This window comes from Mustela erminea, chromosome 12 (genome assembly GCF_009829155.1).
Source record: "Mustela erminea isolate mMusErm1 chromosome 12, mMusErm1.Pri, whole genome shotgun sequence".
NCBI lineage: Eukaryota > Metazoa > Chordata > Mammalia > Carnivora > Mustelidae > Mustela > Mustela erminea.
In genome coordinates this window covers 46,176,820-46,199,464 of record NC_045625.1, presented here as the reverse complement: position 1 = coordinate 46,199,464, position 22,645 = coordinate 46,176,820, and the positions used below count along the sequence as shown (strand labels likewise).

Below are 22,645 nucleotides of genomic sequence, written 5' to 3'. Positions count from 1 at the left end.
ACTCTTTAAAATTAATATTGTTATTATGATCATTACTAATTGAAAGGGAGAAAGGACTACCTAGACAAGTTTCATAAACTACCCTACGCCATGTAACATGTGAGGTACAGGACTTTTTCTGAAATTGAAGTCTGTAGTCTCAGTCATTTTGATGAATGCATAAGTTTATTTTTTATTTCCTTTATGTAGTTCTCAAGGCCCTTTCTGGTAAAAATCATTTTCATAATAATAATGACCTTTTTGTCAATTAGATTATCACTTTTGCACAAAAATTTCATTTATATGATTTCAGATTTCAACATTTAGGAAACTACTAATCAAGTTTTGATAGCATATTAAGATAAATATAAACATTCTTGATTATCTTAAGAACTATTAGAATACTCCTCCCTTTTCCAACTACATATCTGTGTGAGGCCAGATTTTCTTAATACACTTGAACCAAGACAATATATCGCAACAGACTGAATGCAGAAATGCAGACATGACAATTCACCTATAGCCTGTTAAGCCAGACATTTCAAAGGTCTGTAAAAAAGGTGTGGTGCAAAAATAATGAATACTGTTATGCTGGAAATAAAAAAAAATAAAAAAAAATTTAAAAAAAAAAGGTCACTCTTCCTTTTATTATTTTAATTGTTAGGGAAAATATAGTTAAATTTCACAAAAATGATATTTACATTAACAATTACTTATTATTGTTGTTTTTTAAAGAGATTTGTTTATTTTTAGAGAGAGAAAGAGGGAGAGAGGGAAAGTATCTTTCAAGCAGAATCCCCACTGAGCAAGGAGCCTGACATGAGGCTCAATCCAACTCATGAGATCATGACCTGAGCTGAAATTGAGTCAGGCGCTTAAATGAGCCACCCAGGCACCCCTATTATTGTTATTTTTTAAATGAATTAATAAATAAATATTTTAAATGTACTTAGGTTTTAATTTTGATACTTAGAATATTGATAGATGTAGCCAACATAAACAAAACTCTTCATAACCTATAGGAGTCTAAAGGGATTCTGACAATGAAATTTTAGAACCACATCCCTAGCACATTCCCCCAAAGAAATACTGCTCCTACCACTAGTTCCTACATAGTATTCAGTAAGTAAATACATCACTTTGTTCTTTCTTTTATTCATGTATCCAAAGTCTAGCCTTTCCACAGAAATAATATCATAATGCTAATAGCCCAGTGACTTCCAGGTAGGGTGAATTTTCACCAACCTAAGAATTTTCAACTGTAATTCGAAGGAAATTAAGAAACCCTGGTGCTTTCTAAATTATGGAACAACATAATTAGGGTTAAGTATTGAGAATGTTCTTCAAGTTATAGTGTGTAGGATCAATGGTCGAGGAGACCAATTGTGATGTTATTAGATTAGTAGAGGAGAGAAACATCAAGAATGGGAAAGAAGAGTTAAAGCTATGAACAGTGACTGGCACAGGACTGAGGCACTATAAATAGTTTCAGGATGAAGAAACATTTCAGTGTTAGGATGACATAACTTAAAGCAGATATCAAACTCTTATGTAGGTCAAGGAGGAGAAGATACGGACTGCACTGAGGTTTTGAGACATATTGCTCTATATATCAAATTTTATTATCATAGTTGACATGAAAACTATGATGATAAAAACTGAAGGTGCTTTGCAAATAAAATTGGAAAATAATTTTGTACATAGGGAACTTAATAAAATATTTTTTTAAATATCACTGCTAAGTATAAGAAAGTAAGTAAGGTGGTTTTCCCAACTACAATTTATGCTCCATTAAAAAAGAAGTATCTTCTGTATATTCACTGTTATATCCCTAGACACAGAGTACTTGGCATCTAGTAGATAGATGTTCAATAAATATTTAATGAATTAATGGTTCTGTTGGAGCAAATAAACAGAGTGTATTTAATCAAGAAAGAAACTTAGAAATTGGGTAATTCAAATTGACCTTTTTTTGACAGATTAGATTCTGAAATCCCAAGCAGAATCTTCAATATCCAAAAGCTTGTGGTAAACAGAACCCAGAACCCAAGACACTTGACTCATTAACCAGGAATGAAAAATTTCTCATTCTTAATGGTTCCAGTTTTAAGGTAGATATAAACAGGACCCCTTTCAAAACAAAATAATATACTTTAGATTTCAGCTACAGCATAAAATCAATTTGTTTCACTTTGTACTTTTTTAGAATCAGCAAACAGAACATAGCTATGCCCAAGGATTTGGAGCAGCTTGTAGGAGGAGGAGTCACAATTCTCCACCTAAGAATTGGGGCTGCAAATAGGTTTTAAAAAAATGGGGTGAAAGTTTTTCCTGCTCCAGAACTATGTAAGATTCAGTGACTTTTTGTCTCTACTAAATCATTTTATTGTTTTGAACAATTTCTTATTTGATAAACAGAGCCGTTCAGAATCTCCACATTCAGTATCTTCAAATATTTTTCACTTTTTCCATAGAGGATCTAAAAAAAAGATGATCATGTAAAACACAGGTGGATGAGTGAACTATTCTCTAATCAGTGCTATGATATGTTCCTTACATTTTAGAGTAAACAGTTTAATAGAAAATATACCTCAAGGGGCCCAGAATTTTAATTGAGTGGCTCAGTAGGTTAACCATGGGACTTCTCCCCCACTTTTTTAAAAGATTTTGTTTATTTATTTGAGCCAGGGAGGGGCAGAGGGAGATGGAGAGGGAGAAGCAGACCCCCTACCCCGCACTTCCCCGAGCAAGGAGCCACATGGGACTCTTGATTTCATCTCAGGTCATGATCTCAGAGTCATGAGATCAAGCCCCATATCCGGTTCCTGGATCAGCAAGGAGTCTGCTTGAGGTTTTTGCTCTGCCTCGCCCTCTGCTACCACCCCAGCTTAAATGCACTCTCTCTCAAATAAATAAATTAATTAAATCTTTCAAGAAATGCTTCAAGATAATAATGTATTAATTTGTCTCTTAATTAAGAGTCAAGCATCCTAACCATCTTTTAAGCCTCGGTTGCTCATCATTACCTTTTTTTTTAATTTCAAGAAAACTAGCTTGACTTTCATTGATCACTATTAAGATCTTGTGACTTGATCTGAGTTTGGCTGCATGACAAATATCTTTAATAGTTTTCTTTATAAATTTCTGTCACCTTTACTCTTTCATAATCTTTGAACTACCCACTTCCAGTGAGATTAATAACTATCATTCTGTTCTACTTTCAAAATCCTATAAACCAGAGAGAAATGGGCCAATCATCAATCCAGCAATTCCATGAATAAAGTCCATATCTTTTCATCCAGTCCCTTGAGCAATTAATTTTTATATTTTGCTTCTTGGCTCTAGCATACTCATTTATGTCTCCAAAGTATAAAATGTCTAGAATAGGACTTCTGTTATTCATGATTGTTTTAGATACTAAACTTTTGTAAATATAATTTCAAAGCTTATATACATAAACATATTTATGCTACAAACATAATTTCAAAGCTTCACAAATGTAAATAAACCCCTCTTTTATCCAGTGACTAGATCTTCTTTCTTATAAAAATGAGACCTCACACTGCATGAAGATCATCCCCTGCACCCTAGGTGCGAGCATTTTGTCATCCAGTGCAGCTCTTAACTTCTAAATAAATTTGAAACATTTTGATTTTTAAGTGATTATTTCATAATAACTGTAAGAGGTCTGTTTCAGTGTTAAGATATGTCAGATTCTCCCATTTGATCAAATTTATTCAAGGGGGTAAAATAAATATGACTGATTTCAAGGACTGTATCACCTATTTTGTTTAGTGACATTCATAAATATTTGGTTTAGCTTTCTGATGTCATAATCATGTGATCAATGCCAAGCCTAATGGAATAAAGGGAAGGAAATGATAGAATGGGGAAGGGAAGGAGAAAGAAAGGAGCAAAGAGGGAAGAGAGAGGAAGGGAGAGAGGGAGGAAGTAGAGAGCAGGGAAGAAAGGAGGGAAGGATTACGGAAGTACAAAACACTTTAAGAAACTTACCTGTCTGGTTTTTTTTGTAATTGTATAAATTGGTAAAATAAACTGGGAATTGAGAATTTTAAGATAACAGTGTAATAATCTTTGATTTCAATTAAGATAGATTTCAAACGTAACGTCCAAAAGAAAACAGGTGAGGGACACAGAATTTTGTGAGAGGATGTAGGTATGCAGGGGTATAACAGAATGACCAAATGATAGATTAGCAGAAAGATGCTGGCATGACGTACATTGATTTCAGAAAACAAGAAAACAGTAATGGACAAAATGGTATCATGGTGATAAGACTCTAATGAATATTTATACCATATTTTTTTGAACAGCCTTTGTGGCAGTTTCCCTTATTTAATGAGTTCTGTGTTCCCAGTGTAGGAGCTAAGTTACTCTCTCTCCCAGCTATTCGTGCCCTTAGTACATGGCCTGTGAACTAGATTTTGTCAACCAGATATGGTCAAAATAGACATTGATTTGAAAGAGATCAATGTGAAAAATCCATTCTGTTACAAGGGTGGCAGAGTATGGGAAAACACAACTCAAGCTTTCAGACCAGCAATGACAGAGATTGTGCTACAAATTTTGCCATATTTGGGTTCTTGCGCTCAGTGGCTGCTGTGTAAGCTGTAGTGCCAGTATTCAGTGGCAGTGCCATTATATCTGAAATTTGCCAGGCAATGTAATATATGTGTACTCTTCCTGGTTTTATAATCTTGGATGGTAATTCTCTGGTGCCGTATTCCCAGAGATATGGTAAAACATTGAACACTCCCTAATAAATTCATTTTGTATGTTTGTAAGTTAGAGAGGATCTTGTGGTCTAAGATGTAAGATCTCTGAATGAAACAAGGATCCCACCTTATTTAACACGAACCATGTAGAAAACTTCCTGCTTACCTATTCATGAACTAGTGCCACAAAGTTTCATTCATTTCGTACTAATCTTTCTTTCCCCTCTTGTGTCAACAATGCCTGTAGTTCAGTATTTTTCTCCCATACTCATCTTTCTCTTCTCATTCCTACCATCCACACGAAAGAATTTTCCATTTTCAAACCTGAGATAGTTTGGGTGCAATTTGGGTTGGAAAGTTCTTCTCTAAAGCCAGACAGTGGAGGGAAAGGCAATAGTCACCCAAGTCCCTCAAGAGAAACAAAAGACATGATAATTATTAGCTATTTCACTTAGAGACAAACACATTAGAAATTATATTGAACAAAGCAGCATTTATAGAATACAATCAGGGAAATGAACACGTGTGCGCGTGCACGCGCACACACCTTTCCTTATCTCAAAACAAAACAAACAAAAGGAACAGTAAACAGACACTGAAATGTAGTTAATGATATACATGCTAATGTATTTAAGAGTAAAATGTTGTAGAAGAGGAAAATTTCTCTTTCTCTTCCAACCCTCTTTGGATCTCTGGCTGAGCCCAAGAATTAAGCTGACATAAGGCAGATTAACAGGAGAAAAGCATACAAGCTTTATTGAACTGTTACATATCCATGAGACCTCACAAGAGAATGAAGACCCCAAGAAGGAATCAGAAAAGGATGCTTTATGTCTCTTAAATAAAAAAACAATATATATGTGAATATTTTACCAAAAAAGGTGTTGGGACCATGGGTAGTAAATGGTGGAGAAGTAACAATGTTTGTTTATGCAACCTTCTCAGTCCTAAATTCCCTGTGGCTGGTGATAAGCATGCTATATCTCTTGGTATTGGGAGGATATACTTACTTCACATGGGACATTTATCTCTGTTTTCAGGGAAGAAGGACAGGGAGGGGCGGGGTCAGTGCTACCTTCCTACTTCTACCATTTTCATAAACTCCTTTAGCTTAAGATATTTAATATGTCAAGGTGCCATGTTTGAGGATAGCATGCCCTAAACCCCATCAAAGACTATGTTTTACTTAAACGTATTCATCAAAACTACATGACAAATATTGACAGAGGGATGAATTGAGAGATCTATAAATGGAGAGCTTTTTAACAAAATAAATACTGCAAAAATTAATTGTATACCTAGGGAGTAGGTATATGAATATTGTACAATTCTTTCACTTTGTGAATATTTGAAATATTTAATTGTACACTTTTGGGGAAGATTTCATTTACAAAGCAGTGAAAACAGCTCTGTATTATATAAAAATAAATTCCCACTTCTTCTTTATCCATTCATCTGTTGCTGGACATCTAGGAAGATGTGGTATATATATATATATATACACACACACACAATGGAATACTATGCAGCCACCAAAAACCCGAACTCTTGCCATTTGCAACAACGTGGATAGAACTAGACAGTATTGTGCTAAGTGGAATAAGTCAATCAGAGAAAGACATTATCATATGATCTCTCCAATATGAGGAATTTGAGAGGCAGGGTGCGACGTCATGGGGGCAGGGAGGGAAAAAATGAAACAAAATGGGACAGGGAGGAAGACAAACCATAAGAAATTCTTAATCTCAGAAAACAAACTGAGGGATGGTGTGGCTGAGTTATGGACATTGGGGAGAGTATGTGCTATGGTGAGTGCTGTGAATTGTATAAGACTGATGATTCACAGGCCTGTACCCCAGAAACAAATAATACATTATATGTTAATAAATAAATAAATAAATGTTCAGCATCATGACCTAGACCTAATGCAGCAAGAAAATTATTATTTGATTTACTTTTTCAATTTAAGACATTAGACAGATATATAAACATGTGGTAGGAAAAAAATAAATGTTTTAAAAGATTTAAATGAATAATCTTAATAGAGTATAATATCTGTTATTAGTTTCCTTTAACAATTTAACAGTTCTTTGTTGTCATAGAATGTGTATTTTCTCACTATGCTAAAATAGTTACCCTGTCTCTCTCAATTGGAAATGAGAATTAGAATCAAAGACTTCTTACGTTTAAACTGGATTGAAAAAGAAAATTGACTTGAGCCTTAGAAGTCAAGACTATATCTTAAAGATTTAAAAAAAAATGTTTTCTTAATTTCATACTTGAAAATTTAAGTTTCTTAGTTAAAAGTTTCTTAATTTTATACTTGAAAATTTAAAGTGACTTGTCTGGTGTCTTTTGCCTGAGTGATAGAACAAGACAAGGACTCACGTTTTCTGACTTCTAACATAGGACTCTTTCTAATATAATACAGTATTATTGAACAAGTTTAAAATTTGTATTAAAAATCATATAAACCTCCATATAAAGCCTTTATTCATTACTGGATTTATCAAATTTCTATTCTTTAATCAAAACCTAAATTCAGGAACAAAAGATATCTAATTTTGTTTTCATTTTCTTATATTATGTCATTTATGAATATTATAAATTATTCTCATATTATTTTATAACATATAATGTATGTATGTCTTCTAGAATCAGGGTGCTAAAACAAGCCCATGGTTTCCAATGAGATTGTTACTGAACACAATGGCTACAGAAATACAGTTGACCCTTGAAGGTCACTAACATAGCGTTGGGGGAACCAGCTGCTCTGTGCAATCAAAATCCACAAAAAGCTTTGGATTCCCCCAAAACTACTAATAGCCTACTGTTGACTGGAAGCCTTATTGGTAACATAAACAGTTAATACACATTTTGTACATTATATGTTTTGTACATTGCAATTTTACAATACATTAAGCTAAAGAAAAGAAGTTATTATTAAGTAAATCATAAGGAAGAGAAAAATACATTTACCATACTGTATTTATATATTTAAAAAATCCACATTTAAGTAAACCCATGCTCTTCAAACCCATGTTGTTCAAGGGTCAACACTACATACCTGCCTTCTGAAATGTGGAAAACAGATAAACAAAAAATAGAACAACAACAACAAAAAGAAATGTGGAAAACACTCTATAATAGTTTTATATTCACATGATTTATAAGAGAAAGACACTTTAAAACAAAGATGTTTTAATATACAGTGTAATTGTATTTCTACACATAAAAGAATCTACTCAAAGATGCTATGATTTCACTCATATGTGGAATTTAAGAAACAAAACAGATGAACATAGGGGAAGGGAAGGAAAAATAAAATAAGATAAAAAACCGAGAGGGAGACAAATCATAAGACACTGTTAACTATAGGAAACAAACAGGATCATTGGAGGGGAGGTAGGAGGGAGGGGTCATGGGTATTAAGGAGGGCACTTGATGTAACTGAGCACTGGGTGTTATATGCAACTGATGAATCACTAAATTCTACCCCTGAAACTAATAATACACTATATGTTAAGTAAATTGAATGTGAATAAAAAATTTAAAAAAAAAAGATCTCATAGGTCAGTTTTTAAACTGAAGATCTTAATTGCTTTTCATTGTTTGAGTGATAAATGAACGGGAAAAAAATCTATCAACTCTTAATTCTCCTGATTTTCTCTTGTCTACCTGGCCAACAGAATGAAGCATTAAGAGAAGTGAATTCTTGCAAGTAAGGCCAGAGAATTTTGTTTATTTCTATAAACAATTATTATTGGCAAATGATAAGACTCCATTTTAAGTACCGAACACTATGTTATCATACTTCACAATATTTTACTATAAGATTTTCCTGTAGAGATTAACCAGAAAATGGAAGAGTAAGAATTTATATAATTATTTATTGTAGATCTCATAAACATTTGAAAAAAATTTTGTAATATCTCCAGAGAAAAAAATAATTGAGTTTATTCCATGTTCTTAAAGGATATTTTTCTTTCTCAGATTTCACTGTGCAATAGAATTACTTAGGGTAATTTCAAAAGGCTTTTTAGCTAATTCCAGAACATTCTGATTCAGTGGAAGTAATGCCTTAGATAACTCCGAAGCCAGAGTTTCAAGGTCTAGAATTTGAGAATGATTGCTCTAAGAAACTCTCTCATTTTTAGAATTGAAGGTATAGAATCACTTGAGTATTACCCTCACAGTCCATATGAGTCCAACTGCAGTGATTCTAGAACATTCTGCTTTCATCATAAATATGAGAAGAAAGTTCTGTTGAAAATCAAGTGTCTGAAATCCAAGGGACTAAAAGCTCTGGATCACCTGTCATAGTCTTCAATCCCAACTCCAGGTAAAAATGCTATAGATGACCCATGCCTGGCTGAATGGATTTGAGCTTTAGGTCATTATTTTCAGGCTGGATCATTGTGACTCTCCTCCTGCCTTCTAACTTTGCCATTAACTATAGAATTAACCTTAACATGTACTTAAAAAATACCTCCAATAGCCTTAACCCTTCCACCCAACATTAGCACAGAGAACTTATACTGTCATGAAGTCTCACCATAAACAGGATTATGGAGCCATGCCCCTGAAAGCCTATTTACCAAGCAAGCTTAAGTGAGCCGAAGAAACAAAATCTAACAGTCATCAAGTTGAGCATTATAAAAATGCAAAGACAGCAGAAAAACAAATGGCATCTTTTTAGTAACAGTTGTGGAAAGGAAGAGTTTAGGGGAAAACTACCATCTATTCTCTGGGAAAGGAAAAAGAACACTTGTTACCTTAAAATAACAAGAAATAGAAATCGTTCACTTATGGAATAAATATGATCATCAGTAGAAACATTGGCTAAGCGTTCTCTGCCCATGTCTAAGTATCTCGTTCATGGAAATCTCAATAAATGACAGAAGATGACAAACACTTAGGAGAGAACATTGACAGTTATTATGCATTAGGGTAAATTGCTAAAAAAAAAAAAAGAAAGTCAAAAAAAAGTTGAAAAAAAAAACAGTTAAATGACTTACCATTCTAAATTCTTTATATACATTAGCTCATAAAACAACCCGTGAGATAAGTGCTGTGTCACTTTTCTCAGATAAGAATATTGAGGCACAGAAGTAATCAGAACTTAAAGAAAGAGCCATAATTAGATATTTTGGGAAAAATATAATTTTCTTTGCAAAATTAATAATTTATGGCATTTAGGGAAAAATTTGGTGAAATTCTACAATTCAAGAAAGCAGTATTTAAATATCTAAGTAGAAGAGAAGAAATTGCCACCACTAAAAAATAACAACAAAACATTATTTTCATGGCTGCTAAAATCAGAGTGGCTTTGGGAATCAGCAAAACAAATATTGTTGCAAATAATCAAGCTATAATTGTTCAAAAATTTGAAAGAGAGCCTGTACACTTCCAAACAGTTAAAAAAAATAGACTTTTTGCAGAGAGCATTGGGATAATTGCAGGTGTAAAATTCACTGTTAGTATAATTTACAAATACAAATTCTCATTATAAACATAAACAAAAGTGATCAACAAAAATAAAAGATTTTTGATAAAAAAAAGAATTAATATGGACAATCATCATGCAGAGCCAGTGAGTGTTGGAATGCAGGCAAGTCCTCACCAGCATATCTAAACATTATTCTATTTGTTTCTGCATAAGTAATGTAAACTTCATTGTAGAAGTGAAATTATTTATCTTTGTTTCTTCTGTGAGAATGTAGAATAGTGTTCTCTTCTTTAAAATATGTACTTACCCTGCAGACCCTTTGTAAACTGAAGGTTCATTGGTATAGTCTTGTTTTCCGCTTGTGTTTTCTATAATTTGTACAATGAATGGTCAGGTGTTACTGCTGTGGTTCGAAGTCTAGGACCTGCCAGAACTACTTCCCACTCTTTGAAAAGAATCAGTAGGCTATGGTAATGCTGCAGGGAAGACTCAGTAGACTGTGGGTATGCTTTCATGGTATTTCTCAGGCACTCTAGAAGACTTCGTGACAGCCTGACTTATTTTTCAATGAAAAATGCATCATCTCACGTTATTTTGACATCCTTTACAAATATACAATTATCTTCTTTTACACAAGGTTAAATTCCATTCAGGTAGATGATGATGTTGTCCCTATTTAAATGTGCAAATCATTTACCGTAGTAAGATTCATTATGCAGGACCCTTGGTATTTAGGGGTTCACATTTAATGCAGTGTGTAGGAAGACCATGAGCTGGTGCAAAGATTAACTCTGACATAATAACTGTTTTTAGATCCACTGGGTAACAGTTTTCATTTTATTTATGAGCCTCATATTTTAAATTGACGTTTATGCTGGGCAATGTGTGAAATTATTTGACTGTGACCAGACTTATTTATAAATTCAATGTGAAGACTGACACATTTCATATGCTGTTTGTATTTTGAATATATTGCAAATGGTACAATTAAAATATCTGAGCTTAAAGAGTGAAGGGGAGCAGTACAGATCCAGTTAAGAAATAATGTTTGAGTGCACACATATTTAAAAAGTTATAAAAGGAAAAGAAGCAATATGAGCCACTTATCTCAGTGCCTGAAAATATGCAGGAAGCAAAAATAAGACCTGCTAAGGCTGGCATATGAAAAGGACTTCATGAAATGTTAACTTAACACATTTGAAATCATATTATAATTAGTACCGGGTGAGCCATAAATGTTCCTAAAAACACCTAGAAGTTAATACGGTTTCTCTCTCTCCCTCTCCCTCTCTCCCTCTTGCTTGCTCACATATTATCAAGTATGAAGGTCTTAAATGAAGATTGTGTTCCTAGAGAGTGTGCATCTTGTCTAATGGCAAAATATTAAACCTCAATGAGTTTTCTTCAGGTATTTTAGCTCTGAGTGGACTGTGAAAATGTAAGGGTCCAGGGTCTGGTTTGTGCATGGCTACCTGCCAGTTACCCTGATCTCTTCAATTTACCTGGCTAGCAACAGAGAAAGGACTGTATAGCCAAGGGGTTCTAACAGGTTCGTCTTATTGATTCTGAGACAGCTAGGAAAAGGAATGATACTATAATTACTAGCAAGAAAAATTCTAACAAGACACATTCAATTTGTTCCTTTTTAGTGACTCGAAATTTCTGACTCACGTTTAGCATAATTCATTTCCTTTTAGTGAAAGTGTCAGTACCATCCTTTTCAAAATATTCCTTCTTCAGAATTCCCCTCTGCATTCAGAAATGACATACAATAGCAATAATAGCAATAATTATAGTAATAACAATACCATGTATTTAGTGATTCAGGATAGAGTGATTGACACTGAAGACAATTATTGCTAGCATATAGTAAAGAAAAACTGGTTTGTTGGTAGGTAGACACTTGGCAACTAGTGAAATGATGAAATCTGTTACCAAACACATAGCTCATTAGAATGAGGGAGTCTGTCGTGCTGAGGGAGGCAGCAGAATACTGTAAACTTTTCATTTTTATGAATATGTCATTTATCTCACTACTGGGCGCATAGTAGGCACTTAATCAATGTAGTTCATTTTATCCGTGGTGACTGCAGAGTAAGCTTTTGGGAAAAGAAAAGTTGAGAAATCCTTGAGGAATGAAGGAAAATTTAATTTCTGGAGGGGAAAAGTTCTTAGAATCAGAAGCAAGAAGGGAAGTTAGAAACAAAGAATGTATCAAAAATCAGGCTGGATTAATGCAGCAGATCGAACAGTCCCGTTAGACAAATAAGAACCAAAGGATACTTATACCAGAAACAAAGCTATGAGTGCAAAGTCCAGTCACCCAGTCAGAAATTTACTATCAGCAGATGCTGAAAAAGAAAAGAAAAGACAAGACTGTGAGAGGCTAGCACTGAAGAACCATGATAAATTATCCAAGTGAGTCGTTCCATTTGAGTATTTAAATGAACCCTTTTAAAGAGGAATGACAAAAGCTGAGCTGAATGTAGAGATGGGTATTAATAATAGATGTTAAAGATAACAATATCCCATCATTACTACTAATAACTAGCAGCCATTCCACAAGAACCAAAAAATCTAAAAATTAACAATAGGGTGATAGAATTTACTATTATAATTTTTTTAGAGGGGGTGGAGAGGGCGAGAGAGATAGAGAATGTTAAGTAGGCTCCATACCCAGTGTGGAGCCCTACGTGGGGCTCCCTCTCTGACCCTGAGGTCATGACCTGAGCTGAAATCAAGAGTCCGTCGCTTAACTGACTGACCCACCCAGAATTTGCTATTACAATTTTTAAATGTAAAGTTTGCCTAATATATTTAGTAATATGCATAATTATTAGTATACTGAATAAATTATACAACTTATAAGAAGCTTTAGTAATTATTGATACAGTTAAATTTACAGTTTCTCTCTTGCCTTGTTAGTCCAATATCCATAACTACCATTAATTCAATCAGCTATCCCTGAAATATCTAATCATAACAATTAGAATCATGTTTTTCTTACAAACACTCTGGATCTTAACATCCAGGGCTTAGAATTCTTCAACTACTGGTCATTCCCACCAGAAAAGGAAATTTCCCCCCAAATAAGAACTCCAGTCCCCTCAAATGAAGGAAGTGGGACAGAAGGAAAGAAAAGGAAGTAATAGTAAATGGAAAAATGATGACGTGTGAGGAAGGGGACTGACCTCTGTACCTGTCCATCCCTTCTGACGAGGCCACCAAAAATAACAACATTGTCCCAAAATCAAATCTCTATCACCTTGAACATTCCTGCTTCTTTTTCTCAGGCTGGGTACCATACCTAAAGAATACCATTAGCAGGGCACCTGGATGACTCAGTGGGTTAAAGCCTTTGTCTTCGGCTCAGGTCATGATCCCAGGGTCCTGGAATCGAGCCCCACATCAGACTCTCTGCTCGGCAGGGAGCCTGCTTCTTCTTCTCTCTGCTTCTTTGCCTACTTGTGATCTCTGTCTGTCAAATAAATAACTAAAATCTTTAAAAAAAAATACCATAAACAAAAATTTTCCAGGAACATAAACCATGTATTAGTATTATCCCTCAACCATGCTCTCAGTGGGCATCATATAAGCACAAATAAAAAAGCTCCTGGTTACAATGAACTGACAGGAGAGCCAGAAAGATTATGGCTGACTAATATTCATTGTTGTTGTTATTGTCCTCACTTTAAATATGCTAGGTTCCAAATATTTAAAAAAAAATTTTTTGACCAACTTTATCTCCATACAAAATTAGAGAGCTTAATCTGCATTCTGTTTGTGGTTTCTTTTTCTTTTTGCTTGTTTCTCTTTTGCTTGGTTTTATTTTTACAACAATCCTCTCATCAAAACTTAAAAGATTGTTGCCCCGCAATTGTTTTATGTTATAAAGTGTATTCCCCATTCCTGCTCTTAATATGCTTACAGACGGATTCTCCTAAAAAATAACAGCTATGAATGCTGTATAAAATACAAAATAATCATAATCATTATAAGCAACTCCCTAGGCTGTGGAGGGTGCGGGGAAACCCCATAGCAAATTATGGAAGGGGACCATAACGGAGCAAGTAACAGTCCTAGAGTACATTGCTCCTGTCCCTGTGGCTTTGTCCCGAAGATAGCTCAGTTACAGTGGGATAGTGAGAAAGGCATATAATAAACTACAGGTAGACTTTGACCTCTTTTTGAATGAGTGTCTCCTAACCTCTTACCTGCATATGTGCAGGACAAATTGAAAGCAACTTACAATTGAGTTTTAAAGAATTGAACTGAGATCCGAGCCTCTGACCACCAGAGATATGATAGTCTGCATTTTTAGTCCAGTCAATTCAGGTATCTACTGAAACAAAAACATTACTGTATTTTGGGAAAACATAACAGAATTGATAATATCTGTATCATAAATCAGATCTATGATAAAATACAAAAACTTGTGTGTCATAGTCAACAATAAGAAGGAAGAAAGTATTAAATCATACTACAGCATGTGTGAACTTTAAACATTATGCTAGGGGAAAGAAGTACATTCTTTGTATTACATTCCATGTATTACCTGACTCTGTATCTAGAAAATTCATATTTGTAAATAAGGCATTTCTGTAAATAAGCAATGACAGTTGGCAAAAGGCATCAATCAGTCACTACAAAATCAATATTTCACAGAATCTGAATCCACTTCACTTCAAAAGTTTGCACAATTATCGCAAATTGAGATTTCTTAGTGTCAAAAATATATAAAGTATTATTATTCATATGTTCAATTAAGTGCATCTAGCAGTTTGGGAAACTATAGTGTTTAATTGTCTCTTTTCACTATATATAAAGATTAATTTTGGACTATTTTAATATCAAAGCAATTTTGGTTTTTATTCTGAAGAAAAGATATACAGCCTCACATATTAATCACTAATGGTAGTCATTATGAAACTCAGATTCCTACTGATAAAAATGATAAAGTAGGGACAAAGAAAAAAACAGAAATCAAATGAAATGAGAATTAAAACATTAGAATTTCTCATTTATTCCCTATGTTTCCTATCTTCCTAGTCCTGGTGAAATGGAGCATTAAAGGCCCATTTATTTAATATTACTGAAGTTTTAAATAATTTTAATGAATGTGTATCTTATTACTTAAAATTCACATATGCCATTCTATAATTAAGTATGCTTTGAATTTAAATCTACTAATTTTTTTATATTCATGGTTTGAATCACTTTTTTACAATCTCTGTGTATTCAGACAGCATTTTAGGGGACAATGAATAACTCCATTTCTTTATATCTTTCAAATATTCATTTTTATGCTAAACTAAGTGAAAAATCATCAAAGAGAAAAAACTTGTATTTTCTAAATAATTGCCACTAATCTCTTATCTCTTTGCTAACATCAGAATTTAGGGCACCATAAAAAAATAATGTATTCAAATTTTTTCAAAGTTATAAAACTCCAATTTCACCTTATTCAGTACACATAGAGGTATAATGATATGTCCAGTATTTAATTTAGTATTTTTAAACTGTATAAGCTTTAATGTGGCTTTCTTTTAAGTTCTACCTTGCTCATAATTTTATATCATGTTTATCATTTTTTCATTGTTATTTCTTTAATCAGAGAATATAGATGTATAAACAGAGGTCCTCTCTTATCTCTGAGACAGTATTTTGCTTAGAGCTTCATTTTCCCCAAATCCACCTGATGTCTAGCTTATCTGACAGTAAATGATTTTTCCTTTCTGTTTTCTTTTTTATGTAAAAAAAAAGTAACATAAAAATTTACCATCTTTACAATTTTTAAATGTGCAGTATAGTAGCATTAAATATATACATCTTGTTGTGCAAGAGATCTCTAGAAACTTTTCATCTTGCAAAACTGAAACTCTGTACTTACTGAATAACTCCCCTTTCCCATCGTCCCTCAGCTACTGGAAACTATCATTCTACTTTCTGTTTCTAAGAATTTGACCTTTTAGATAATGCATATAAATGGAATCATGTAGTATTTTTCTTCTTGTGACTGGTTTATTTCACTTAGCATAACGAATTCATCCAATCCGTAGCATATGAAAGGATATCTATTTTTTTAAGTGAAAATCATTCCATTGTATGCATATCCTAATACCTTATCTCTTCATCCCAGTGGACATTAATATTGCTTCCACCTCTTAGCTATTGCAAATAAGATGTCTCTTCGGGATCCTATTTTCAGTTTTTATGAATACACACCCGGAGATGGGATTGCTGGATCATATGGTAGTTCTATTTTTGATTCTCTGAGGAACTTTCGTACTGTTTACCATAGTAACTGGACCAATTACATTCCCACCAACAGTCCACAACAGTTCCAATTTTCCCATATGCTCACCAACAGTTATTATCTCCCCCGCCTTTTATAGTGGCCATCCTAATAAATACAAGATGATATCCTATAGTGGATTTGATAACCATTTCTCAAATGATTAGTGATGTTGAACATCTTTTCATATGCTTCTTGTCCATTTGTATATATTCTTTGGAGACCTGTCTATTCGAGTCCTTTGCCTATTTTTAAATTGGATTATTTAGGGTTCTTTATTGTTGAGTTGCAGAACTTCTTTATAGATTCTGAATATTAACCCCTTATCAAATATCTGCAAATGTTTTGACCCATTCTGTAGGTTTCCTTTTCACTCTGTTGATTGTTTCCTTTGTGGAGCAGAAATTTTAAGAATGATGTAGTCCCATTTATCTATATTTCTTTTTGTTGCCTATACTGTTGGTGTCATATCCAAGAAATCGTGCCAAATCCAATAACGTGAAAAATTTTTTTCTATATTTTCTTTTAGAAGTTTATAGTCTCAGGCCTTGTGTTTCAATCTTTAATCCAGTTTGAGTTAATTTTTATATAGCTATAAAGGTTCAATTTATTATTTTTTTTAATATATGAATATCCAGTTTTCCAGCATCATTTGTTGAGGAGATGATCCTTTCCCCATTGTGTAGCCTCGGCATCATTGTCAGAGAAATCTCTTTTATATCCCCGGGAGCTTTTCCTAGTTCTAAAATACACAATTTCTGGTTTTAACATATGCCAGTGAAGCAATACCAGAATATGAAGTTTGAATGATCACTTCTAATCTGGGAAAAGGCAGGATCAGCTGGGATCAGATTCCCTCAATTTAATTGAGTATGCAATGTCAGTTGGTATTATAAATACCCGAATCAGAGAAAATTATAACAAATCAGTAAGTTAGCTTTCTATAAAATACATTTAAATCGCCCCAATAATATAATAGATAATATAAGTAATATGTGGCTTTTAAATATATCATTTCTATCTAACTGATTTAATTATTCTGTTTATACATAATTTAGGGGCCTAGAGAACTGAAGACTTTCCATTTTGCATCAAACCAATAAAGGTTTTACTTGATTTGTACTACAAAATCTATACATCTGTTATTAAAGACTTCCATATTTATTAATAGGATGAATACTATGATGTTGTTTATACTTAGGATCTTATATAAAATATGATACAGGCAATGAAGATATAAACATATCAGTTTTGGTAAAGACAAACAAAACCTACATTTTCCAATGAAATGAAAGAACAGACACCATACATGCAATGGTGCATACCCCTGTCTCACCCATTTTAAATTTTTAAGAAAAAAGATATGAGTATTGCCTCTTGAAATCAGAAAAGGCATAGAGTTAGCCTGTGAAATATGAATGTCTGGTTTTCTCAGAACCTCCAATGTTATAGAAAAGAAGAACAGAGAAAATTATGCTATCCTAAATTCTGAGCTCCGTCTATCCTTTTGGGATTGATCATGGACACCAGCATTTTAATACTCTAAACTGGCTGTAAGGAAGAATACCTGCATTTAGAAAGCTCCATGTGCATATGTTGTGAAATCCAGCTAATCTTCTCAGTCGAGAGAACAATTGGCACATTTGTGACTTATCCTTCTGCTTATGTGTTTATACAAAGAGCTAAATGCTGCTGTATAAGCTTTATGCTTTAATCACAGGTGTTAGCATCAGAAAATAGTGAGTAATCTTGACTCCATCATGTGAAATGCAACTTGTGAAACTCAAACCTACTTCTAATGTTCAAGAATTGTTTCATAAACTAATGATCACTAATGGCCTATTTGTTCATAACCTGTGAATTAAACAAAGACTATGTCTTTGGTTGAAAATATGAAGAGAAACTTATTAATTTGCCTGCTATTTTCCTTATTGCATACTTTAATTGGTCTTATGGACTCAATTGTGACATATATTGAATGGTTAACTTTCTAGGATATCAACAATCAGTTCAGAGATATCTATATCTATCTATAGAGCTCCCTAAAACTTAATACTTATCAAGCCAATGCCATAATTAATTTCATAACTTTGTATTGGAATCATTCTCTCAGCTTTTCTTTTCCTTTTTTTTTTAAATTCTTGTACAACCTGTTTAATGATATTTTGCATCTGTTTTGCAAACCTAACCAGAATCAGCAGAGAATCCTGAAATGTAATTAAATTTTGGAGCTATTTCCTTTTTGATCATAATGTTTTATCCCTTATTGAAAGACAGAGTTTACTGCATTGCAAGATAATTACCTTAACGGAGCTTCTTAAAGAAGCACTATTTTCTGGCAAGAAAGTTAGTCATTCTTTTGATTAATACAATTATTAGGAACAACATGGCAAGGGCAAGATTCTATGGTATGAGTAAATCTTGTTATGTGGAATCATGACATAATTCATAGTTAAAGGAATAATTTTATGTCTAGTTTTTTAGTTTCCTTTTTATATTTGTTCAATTCTGCCTAAATAGTATCAAAAGGGGAAGTTTTAATATAGGAAGCTTAGACTGTAACTCTAATTTTTACTTTTTTTTTTGCAACTCTTGCTTACGATAACACTTTTTTATTTTTGCAACTCATGCTTATGATACCAAATGTAAAACTGTCTAGATTCTTGCTCTGTAAAATTATATTCATGGACAAGCAGCACCTGTACACCCTAAAATTTGATAACCAAGAAACAAGAAAGAATGTGACCACCGATGGTTTCTGACATTTAGAATTCTTGATCTAGAATGAAGGTTTTTGATTTGAACCTGTCTGTGTTGAATCATCTTCTGTTTGATCCAAGGCTCTTAGGAAAGCTGTCTCCTTCATTGACACTGTCAGTTTCGGGACAGTCTTGAGAGATTCTCAGTTTTAGATCTTTCATCAATAAAGAAGTCAAAGAGGTGATGCAATGTGTTTTTCAACTAGAATCATAAATTTAAGCTTTAATTCCTAGGGTTTTTACCTGAAGAGGGCTTTATGTCTCCACATGCTGGACTTTGATCTTTCACGTACTACTGAAAGAATGGAATTAAGTGGGGCTTAAATAGCACCACACCAAAACGATTTTATAACAGTAATTGAAGAAAATAGTTCATTAAATTTTCATGAATTTTCTGTTTGATTCATCTGTTTTGGAAGCAGATTTACACAGCTCAACATCTGTTGTATACCTAGTGTAAATAGATACAATAAAATATTTGGAGGTTCTAAGTATATATGAAAACAGTAATCGAAACAATGTGTGAAGTGCATCTTTGCAAATATCTTCCCTGGTTCAAAAGCTAAATTTTCTAGCTCATGAATATTGATATATTTGCTTCTTTTACTTCTGTTCTTATTTTTTAAATTGTTCATAAGTAAGATTTTTAAATCTTGAGAACTATAAGTATCTTCTAGATTTGTTGGTTTCATAGTAACTAAGACAAAACTCTAAGGCCATGCTTCCTTCTTATTATAAGAAGTAAAGTAGCAAAAGTTTTATTTGAGTGATTTCTAAATAAAACTATTTTTGTTCCTTAAACTTTGAAAACATATTCAGTTGGAAGATCTACAGCTCTGCCAAGAAGGAAGAATATGGAAAAAAAAATTCAATCAGGCTGTAAAGAGATTGATGAAAAACTTAGCTACAACCTTAGTGACGTGTGCAGTGGAGTGAAGACCCTTATTTATTCAAAATAGAAAAAATAATGATTTAAGGGTCTGAATGGAGGCATTAAGCTGTCTCAGAGCCAAATAGAAATATATTAAAATGTCTTCAGAGAAACAAAGAAATACAAAGTGCAACCAAGCAGTGAAATAAAATAGTTGAGATTTTAGTGGTTTCAGGATTCTGTTTACTCAAATCAAAGAATTATATAACCATATATAAACAAGAACTAGATATATAAAATCCACTCTTTAGTAACAGTATAGAATGCAGTGCTCTGAAAGCATAACAAGCACAGAAGTGCTTACTGTGCCCATCAGTGATGTAGAGTCATCCTGACATGTGCATTATGGTTGAATTGGAAGCAAGCATACTGTCCATTGGTAGGAAAATGTTTGATTGTATTATCAACTTTCTTAGAAAGTAGAATTTTGCAACATACGTGAAAAAACACCATAGCCCTGATCTCTTGAGTAGCAGAAATGGTCATGTTTTATTAGTCATGTTTTATTTTACAAAAACAAATTCAATTGCAATGTGATTAACATGATGTTATTCATGTAAAAAAAAAGATAATGGAGATTGACTGTATGGTAGTCTAAATTGGTATGAGAAAGGACAGCAGAAGTCTGTACATGATAAATGTTGCTTTTCTGCAGCAGGGGTGAATGTTCCTACGAAACCTTTTGTTTCAATGGATCATGGCAAATGTATATTACTTCGGTAACTTTCTATGGGGTATACAAAAATTGTCCTTAAAATTAAGGTAGTAAATTTAACTTGAATATAAGCAAGCTTCTGGATAAAACCACCTATTTGTAGAGCTACAAGGGATGGAGCAAGTAATTTAAAAAAGAAATAATCTTCTAGGCTTAATTTAAAGAAGAAAGAAATAAGTAGGAAAATATACAGGTTTCTATATTGGAAGAGAATCAATATTGTTAACATTTAAATCTCTGCAACTTTACCTATAGATTCATGTGCATGTACAAATCATGTGTATATAAACTGACAAGCTGATTCTAACGTGAATTTGGAAGTTAAGACATCTTGGGTGGGTAGCACAATATTTTAAAAGAACGAAGTTGGAGGACTCATGTTATCAAACTTAATATTCACCATACTTAATATAGTGTGTGGTGTCTTTTTGTACAAGGATAGACAAATGCACCAACATTCAGCAGAGAGAGACCAGGATTATATATTCGGTCACATGTGTTCTTGCAAATGTGCTGAATTGCAAGTGGATAAACATGATCTCTTCCATAAATAATGACAGATTAATTAGATATCTATTTGGAAAAAAAATTAGCTCATATAAGCACTAAAATTTATTCATAGTGAATCGTGGACACAAATGAGGAAAGTAAAATAATAAAGCATCTGAAAGAAAACATAGGAGAAGGCCTTCATGACTACTGGTTAATTAGAGACTCTTAAACAGTCTGCACTAAAAAAAAAAAAAAAAAAAAAAAATCCATTACATCTACTGAAAACTGAAAAGACAAATGAGATGAGAAAAAGATTTTTGCAATACATATATTTAATTCTACTATACAGAATACATAAAGATATCCTATAAATCAATGAGAAAAAATGTTTGAGGTAATGAAAATGCTTTGATTTCTGTTCCCCACCAAGATGGAATAAGAGTGAAAGATTTACTCTCTTGCTTTAAACAATTAGAAATATATTAAACAACTAGAATGTGAAGTTCTCAGCTACATGAAGCAACTGAACAACTAAAACATAGGAAACAACTAAAATATAAGAAAATATTTCTAGTTGTTTGACAATTAAACCATGCTGGACTATGATCTCTTGAGAAAAAGGAAAGAAGAAAGTAAACCCTCTGACTGCAGCAGCTTAATGCTAGATTGACATTCTCACTGAATTGATGAGTCAGAGATTACAAGTCAGGAAACCCGAAGTAGGTTTATTCACCTCTTTTTTATTTCTTTTTAAGAAAGGGAAAAGTTATGTCACAGTCATTATTAAAGTGCATATATTTAATAATAGTGACATAAGTAATAGTGGCATAAGTAGGTCTTCTTCTATGACCAGGTCATACAATCAGAATTTATTCTTTCTTTTGGACTTTTCACTTGAGGATAGTTTAATCATTTCCATCAGTAACTACAAGTAACTACAATGACTAAAATCATTGGCACAGACCAATGAGAGATAGTTGTGGGTCAAATAAACAACATACTTTATACTTAGAAAAGGGATAATGACCTTTCCCCTGGAAATATAATAAATAAATAATTTAACATCGTTTCTTTCACTTGGTTTCATAAATTTGTCAGGTGCTGACCCACATAAGTTTAAAAGCATGGAAATAATGAAAATGTCAAGATGGTGTTTATGATTCAAGAGAGAGAGGCATTGGAAAGGATCAGGAGAGAATACACAAGAAGTTTATCAATAATAGTAGAGCATTATCTAGCATTCACATTATATTGCTGGAAAAAGAAACTCCAAAATATAGTAATATAGT

General features: G+C 33.1%; 1 long non-coding RNA gene across 1 annotated transcript in view; it reads left to right on the top strand.

Annotated features, from left to right (window-relative positions):
• The first annotated feature begins 8,982 nt into the window (after positions 1-8,982).
• Positions 8,983-22,645, top strand: part of LOC116569934 — a 29,439-nt gene continuing 15,776 nt past the window's right edge. Inside the window, exons 1-2 of the long non-coding RNA XR_004277253.1 lie at positions 8,983-9,057; positions 14,393-14,499. This is a non-coding gene — a long non-coding RNA (uncharacterized LOC116569934). The remainder of the gene's footprint in view (positions 9,058-14,392; positions 14,500-22,645) is intronic.